Raw genomic sequence first — 8,808 nt, 5'->3', positions numbered from 1 at the left:
AAGTAGTTCATATAATAGGTATGGATCTTAAGTTTATTGGATTTAAGCTTTTACAAGTGCAATTTATATCTTCAATAACATCTTTATTCAAAATATAATATGTTTAAATTTACAAATTGCGAGTTTGAGGACATACAACCCAACAAAGGGCAGCTATCGATCTTTAGTGGAGTGACTAACAATTAATGAATGATGAATAATTAATTAATGTAATTAAAGGAGTTTAATTAATTATTCAAGTCCTATTGGAGCTTCAATCTACAACTCCATAAGGTCTCCTTTATAACTCAGTAGGGATTATTGAGAATTAATTTTGGATTAATATGAATTGTTCAAATTAATTGAGGGAATTAATTATATGTGATATAATTAAAAAAAAAATGTATTTGATACATTATAGAATAAAGTTTATTTTGAGAGGAATTAAGTATTTGAATATGATTCAAATATTAATTATATGGATGAAATTCATATAATTAAATTTACTATAAATATGATTTATATTAAATATCATGCATTATTGAGAGAAATAAAACTATAGGTTATATTGTATTTGATACAATATTAAAATTATAGGTTATGTGTTATATTTGATATAATATATAGTTTAATATATATTATATGATAAGATGGTTATCACACACACATATATAATATTTTATTAAAATAATTTGTTAAATTGTTTTATTAAATGATTTTGAATTTTATATTAATTTTTGAAATTAATATGGGAGAGAGTACAACTCCCTCCCCCTCTTTTCTCTCTAGTGGAATAACGTGTGTGGAAGTTAGGGTAGTTTTTCCACAAGATCTTCATCTTCTTAACAGGAGACTTTTTTTTATAGAAGTCTCTCTGGTATTCTTCTAGGACTTATAGAAGAAAATTTTCTCTCTTAATCTCTCTCCCTTTTCCCAAAAGAAATATAGAGCCCACACCTCCTGTGATTGTCATCCTCTATAGAGAATATAGAGGAAATTCTTGTGCTGGTTGCCATTGTGTTTTCTTGTTCGTGATAAATCAGCAAGAAGAGGAATTACGTGAAGAATAGTTCTTCAAGGGTAAGCACTTTCTAACCCTAATTCTTTTCATCTATTGCATGCTGTAATTTTTGTTGAATTGCATAATTGTTCTCTGTAATTTTATGTTTCTGTGAAAATAGAAATTGAGACCGATCCTTGCTTCTGCATGGACCTCACAATTCCTTCAATTGGTATCAGAGCAGTGGTTCTTGGTCCCAATTTAATTTTCCAGAATTAAATTTGCAAAAATGGTGGGATTTTGCATTATGTATTTTATTCATATTAATGAATGTATGGAGTGAATGCTTTACAATTTATGGATGTTTTAAGATTGGTCTGTTAGACTTATCGCTTTATTTTACAAATTGGTTTGTAAGAACCCTTTGTTTTTTGGCATAAATTGTGATAGAGTCTATAATTTGTTTGTCTTGAGTCGTTCGTGAATTTCTCAGAGTTTTTCTGGAGAAACTGAGGCCGAAATCCGAGAATAATTGAAAGATTTCACGTCTGTACATTGACTACTATACAGTAGTGTTGCAACGGTGTGCCCTAACGTTGCAACGTTGCGATAAGGCGAAATGGAAAACTTATCCGTAGCATTGCAACGCTAGGTCACAATGTTGCAACGCTTCGAGATGGAAAGTTTTTTTTTTGGTTCGCGCACGATTCGGTTTGTTGTTCAATTGGTTTGCGTCCAGTTCGTTTGGTTCGAGCGGTTCGTGGGCAGTTTGGGTGCTGGATTGTTCAGTTCATACGGTTTAAGTCTCGATTCACCTGTTTTGAACCAGTTTGACTATTTTTTTTGTAATAGTTAGTTCTTGATTAATTAAATTAATATAGATTTTATATTAATTTAATCAATGGTTTAGGAGTCCAATCCCAGTCCATAAATTTTTCTTTAAATTATGCATTTGATGTATGATTTATTTTTATTTATATTGTCATAATGTATGTCATATAGTAAAATCCCACCATAGGTTATGCATTATTCATGCATTATTTATATTATAAATGTTATAATATATAGTTGCATGATTTAATTTTATAGTATGACCATGCATCATATAATATAAGTGTTATATTATATGCTTGCATACATTAATAACATAGCCATGCATCATTTATATTATAAGGGTTATAATATATAATTTGGATGTATGGATATATGTATGTTATTAATTATTTCATTACTTTAGTATTTCAGTGTTATGTATGTTTAGTAATGAAATGAGAATTGCATGATGCAGACACTACTTTAGATAACCTTATAGTTGTTATAATTTAATTAAATATGTCATTTATACAAAGTATGGTTTTAATTTATTTCATTTACTTTATAATTATTATAAATAAATGAAATTATAAATTAAAATCAATAATTCAAAGTTGCAAGCAAACTTAGGTTAAAATCATTTTTTAAAAATAGTTTTAAAATATGATTCACATAGACCTAACATCACAATATTTCTAATGAGATTAGAAATTAGTTTAATATTTTAATTAGTTTAATAGGATTAAATTAGTTTTAATTAAAAGATTAAATTTGTAGCAAATGTATCTATAAGGGACCCTTTGTCGAAGGCTAGTTCTAACTAAGTTGGGGTATTTAAGTTGATGGAAATGAAACACTCCTACCTTGGAACTGACTTGGAAAAGTGAATTAGATAGATCTGCTACATGCATGCAATTGTTGATTAAAGTTTATTAAAATGTTTAATAATGAACATTAATCAAAGTTGTTTAACTATCCAAAGTAAGTGTTACTTTTTGGCAAATTTAAACAATCACTTAATCAATAATTAGCCGTATTTTTCTAAGTTAAACTAACCCTAGGTAAAACATTCAGTGTGAGGAAAATGGGTGCTACTTAATTTTTCTTTTTCACGTTTCTCCCTCAAAGTTTACACTGTGAGATCTATACTCAGCCTCAAGGCACCTTTACTTATGTCCCCTACGGGCGGTGTTTGTATAGGTCAATATCAAAGTTAATGGAGAGAGTGTTTATAGTATGTGGGAGCAGAACATGTGTGAACACATCCCATGGCTTCTCTCATTAGTTTGTAGTAAATTTTCATGCTTGACCTCGAGGCACCTTTGATTGCATCCCCCTATGGATGGCATTTGCATGACTCTTTACCCAAACTACAAAAATAGATAGGATTGCTTTAATTTTTGCCCCAATCATTTTTCCCTACGATTGGCTCATTGGGGCAGAACTCTTAAATCTAAGATAAGGGGTTAAACTTACAAGAAAATCTTAAGTTAGTTAACAGTTTCTAGACCGAACAATGGTGATTGATATTTAGAGTAACAAGGAGTTGTTTTGTATATTGGTTGAGACGATCTCATTTCAATGAAGGGTACCTGATCACCCTATGGTGACTTTTATCTTGCTTCACTGAAACATCATTACAAAATAGATGTCACATAGAGTGCATTAAGTTATTTTGCGTTATTTTGCTAAATTTGAATTGTTTTTCAAATGAGAAATGCTTGAATACTAATAAAAATAAATTGTATGTTTTAGTAGATTTTAGAAAATTACTTCCACAAAGTTAAACATGTTTGTCGTCGATAAGTTAACAAGTGAAAATTACATCACCTGGAAAAACATGATTAACACAGTTCTAATCATCGATGACCTGAGATTTATCCTGGTGGAGGAATTTCCTCTAGTACCAACTCCAAATGTTGCTCGAAATGTTTAAGAGGCATACAAGCGTTGGGTGTAGGCAAATGGAAAGGCCCGAGCATATATCTTGGCAAGCCTTTCTAAAGTCTTAGCCAAGAAGCATGAGCCCATGCTCACTTGTGAGATCATGGAGTCCTTGCGGAGGATGTTCGGACAACCGTTTGCACAACTCAAGCATGACACTTTTAAATTCATCTTCAATGCCTATATGCAAGAAGGGACATTTGTACGAGAACATGTTCTCTAAAAAGTTCTTCAGAGGTTCGACCTCGAGAACTATCTCTATGCCTTCTTCCTCTGGCACGAAGAAGTGGAAGAAGAAGAAAGGTGGAAAGAGGAAAGCTAACCCACCAGCCACTGCTCAGAAGGGTAAGAAAGCCAAGGCTGCAAAGGGAATCTGTTTTCATTGCAACCACAAGGGACACTTGAGGAATTTTCCCAAATACTTAGAAGAAAAGAAGAAGACCAAAAAAGGTAAATGTGATTTACTTCTTTTGGAGACTGGTTTAGTGGAGAATGATGATTCAACCTATATATTAGATTCAGGTGCCACTAACCATATTTGTTCTTCATTTCAATGAATTAGTTCCTGGCGGCAATTAAGGCTAGGGAGATGATAATACTTGTTGAAACTGGGCACGTCGTCTCAGCTAAGGAAGTGGGAGGACTTCGGGTTATTTTACAGAAGATTTGTATTTTGTTGGACAATGTATATGTAGTCCTAATTTAAGGAGGAACAATGCTTGTTAGAACTGGGCACATCGTCTCAATTAGGGCAGTGGGAGGACTTCGTCTTATTTTATTGAAAATTTATATTTTGTTAGACAATGTATATTTAGTTCCTGATTTAAAGAGGAACTTAATTTCTATAAAGTGTTTAATTGAACAACATTACTCTGTACATTTTTCTTTAAATAAAACTTTTATTTCTAAGAATTGTATAAAACTTTGTTATGCTAAACTGGAAGACAATCTTTATATGCTAAGATCGTTAGCAACTAAAGTTGTCCTTAATACTGAATTGTTTAAAACTGCGATAACTCAGAATAAAAGACTTAAAATTTCTCCCTAAGGAAAATACCCATATTTGGCACCTAAGGTTAGGACACATAAATCTCAATAGGATTGAGAGACTGGTCAAGAATGGACTTCTAAGCGAGTTAGAAGATAATTCTTTATCTATATATGAGTCATGCCTTGAAGAAAAAATGACAAAAAGATCTTTTCATAGAAAAGGTCATAGGACCAAAGAACCCTTAAAACTTGTACATTCAACCTCTGTGGTCTGATGAATGTTAAGGTAAGAAGAGGGTTTGAGTATTTCATCACTTTTACTAATGATTATTCTAGGTATGGGTATGTCTATTTAATAAAACATGAGTATGAAGCCCTTGAAAAGTTCAAGGAGTACAAGGTTGAGGTTGAAAATGCATTAAATAAAACGACTAAAATATTTCGATCTAATCGAGGTAGAGAGAATTTGGATTTAAAATTCCAAGACATTTGACAGAGCATTAAATTGTATCCCAACTTTCAGTAACTGCTACACCTCAGTAGAATGGTGTATTAGAAAGGAGAAATCGAACCCTGTTAGACATGGTTCGGTCTATGATGAGTTATGCTTCCTTACGTGACTTGTTTTAGGGTTATGCAGTACAGAATGCATCTTACATTTTGAATGGTGTTCTTTCCAAGAGTGTTACTAGAACACCTTTGGAATTATGGAATGGTCGTAAAGTAGTTTACATCATTTCAGGATCTGGGTTCCCTAGCACATATGCTTGAGACAAATCCTAAGAAATTAGAACCTCGTTTGACATTGTGCCTATTTGTAGGTTGCCCTAAAGGAATGAGAAGTCGTTACTTCTATGATCCTAAGGATAATAAGGTGTTTGTGTCAACAAATGCTACCTTCTTAGAAAAGGATCACATAATAGAGCATAAGCCCCACAGTAAAATTGTATTTAATGAGTTTTTCAGTGAAACTACTGAATCTTGGACAAGAGTTGTTGAAGAGTCCAACACCTCAACAAGAGTTTTCGAAGTTGGTTCATCTAGTAAGCCACATCCACCTTAAGTGTTGAGGGAGCCTCAACATAGTGGGAGGGTTGTGAACTTGCCTATTTGTTACATGGGTTTAACAAAAACCTTAGTTATTGTAGCTAACAGAGATGTTAAAGATCCATTGTCTTATAAGAAGTCAGTGGAAGATGTTGACAAAGATGAATGGATCAAAGCTATGAACCTCGAAATGAAGTCTATGTACTTCATTCAGTTTGGGATCTTGTAGATAAACTTAATGGGGTAAAACCTATAGTTTGAAAATGGATCTACAAGAGAAAACGAGGTGTTGATAGGAATGTGCAAACCTTTAATGCTAGACTTGTGGAAAAGGGTTATACCTAAATTAAGGGAGTCGACTATAAGGAGAATTTCTCACATGTTGCCATGTTGAAGTTTATCCGGATACACCTATCCATTGCCTCATATTATGATTATGGGATTTGGCAAATAGACGTCAATACTGCTTTTATGAATGAAAATCTTGAGGAGACCATTTATATGGAGAAACTTGAGGGATTCATAACCAGAGGTCAAGAGAAAAATATTTGCAAGCTTAATAGGTTCATTAATAGATTGAAGCAAGCTTCTCGATCTTGGAATATAAGATTTGATACTGTGATCAAATCTTATGGCTTTGATCAAAATGTGGATGAGCATTGTGTTTACAAGAAAATCATCAACAATTTAGTAGCTTTTCTTGTATTGTATGTAGATTATATCCTACTCATTGGGAATGATGTAAGCATGCTGACTGAAATTAAGATTTGGCTAGCAACCCAATTCCAAATGAAAGATTTGGGAGAGGCGCAATTTGTTATAGGCATTCAGATCTTTAGAGATCTAAAGAACAAAATGTTGGCCCTATCTTAGACATCATACAATGACAAGATGCTTGTCAAGTTTTTTATATAGGACTCTAAGAGAGGTTTACTCCCTTTTAGACATGGAGTTATTTTGTCTAAGGAACAATGTCCTAAGACACCTCAAGAGGTTGAGGAAATGAGATGGATCCCCTATGCATTGGTTGTTGGTAGCCTGATGTATGCAATGTTCTATATTAGACCTGACATCTACTATGCAGTGGGGATAATCGGTAGATATCAATTTAATCCAGAATATGATCACTGAAATGCCATTAAAAAACATCCTTAAGTATCTATGAAAAACAAGAGACTACATGCTCGTATATGGTTCTAAGGATTTCATCCTTACAAGATACACGGACTCTGATTTCCAAACTGATAAGGATTTTAGGAAATCTACATCAGGATCAGTGTTCACTCTTAATGGAGGGGCAATAGTTTGGAGAAGCACTAAGCAGGGGTACATTACCGATTCCACTTTGGAGGTTGAGTACATTGCGGCTTATGAAGCTACTAAAAAAGTTGTGTAGCTCAGAAAATTTTTGACTGATCTATAAATGGTTCCGAACATGTCTAAGGCCATCACCCTTTATTGTGATAATAGACAAACATCAAAGGTTATCTTTTGTAGCTTAAACATGTATGTAGAGATATACAAGTCGATCATGTTTAAGTGATAGCCTAAATGGTCGGTAGTAGATGGATAAGACTAGATACCTTATCCCGGTGACACTACGAATGCGACCCGCTTTGTAGATGTTACAATTCTTGTAAAGTGTTAAAAAGGATAATATCCTGATCATTTATATAGAGACATGTGAGCGGGGGTATTCTATACAGAGGAGATTATATAATACCAAACTACAAAATGAATAGTCTCGTTATATAACATCGTTAATAATAGAGACTTACATTTGACAAGGATAACCATAAGTGACATGACTTAAATCCCAAGTGAGTTGTGAACTATTGTCTATGAAGGCGATCCTTTGATTTGTATGGATGAGAGTGGCCATATTGCCGACTCAAAAAGTCTACCATTTTGGGGATTCATCTGATTGGGGAGCTAACACAACTACACAAGACAGAATTCACTCATTCCCTAATGTCGAGGTAAGTAGAAAAATTACTCCTTTAAGGGTTGATTTCGTTGCATGAAAAATGTGACCCCACACCCTCTCTTGGCCGAGAAAGGTTTGGTCATAGTTGAACTATGGCTTATTATTCATTAGAGGGATCAGTGGTCCTTAAGGGGTTAGATGTAACTACAAGGGCAAAATGGTAATTTGGGCCCAACTGTATTTACAAGCAATATGTGAATGGCCACCGCACTATTGACTGGTTATATCCAATGGACATAGAATATATCTACAGTCCAAAGAGTGCGGCTATCAGTCTTTAATGGAGTGACTGACAGTTAATGGATGTTGAATAATTTAATTAAATGAGTTTAATTAATTATTCAAGTACCATTGGAATAATGTGTGGGGAAGTGGGGGTAGTTTTTCCTTAAGATCTTCATCTTCTTCACAAGATGTTTTTTTATAGAAATTTCTTTGGTATTCTCCTAGTACTGACAGAAGAAAAATTTCTCTATCAAACTCTCTTTTTCTTCCCAAAAGAAACACAGAGCCCACACCTTCTGTGATTCTCATTCTTTATAGAGAATCCGGAGGAAATTTTTATTGTGGTGGCCATTATGGTTTCTTTTTCGTGATAGTTCGTGAAGAAGAGGGATTACGTAAAAAATGCTTATTCAAAGGTAAGGATTCTTTAACCATAATTATTTTCATCTATTACATGCTATAATTTTTGTTGAATTGCATAATTATTCTCTATATTTTATGTTTCTATGAAAATTGGGAATTATGACCGATCTCTGCTTCCACAATGGACCTCACAGTTCCTTTACCTTATATCCACAAGAAAATAATCAACAGTTTAGTGGCTTTCTTTGTGTTGTATATGGATGATATCCTACTCATTGGGAATGATGTAGATCTGCTGACAAATGTAAAGGAATTGTTAGTTGCCCAATTCCAAATGTAAGATTTGGGTGAGGCACAATTTGTTCTATGGATCTAGATCATCAGGGATCGTACGAAAAAAATGTTGGCCTTGTCTCGGGCATCGTATGTCAACAAGATGCTTCTAAGGTATTCCATGTGC

This window comes from Benincasa hispida, chromosome 8 (genome assembly GCF_027475165.1).
Source record: "Benincasa hispida cultivar pf3 chromosome 8, pf3_genome.v1.1, whole genome shotgun sequence".
Classification (NCBI taxonomy): Eukaryota; Viridiplantae; Streptophyta; class Magnoliopsida; order Cucurbitales; family Cucurbitaceae; genus Benincasa; species Benincasa hispida.
This window is presented reverse-complemented; position numbering follows the sequence as displayed.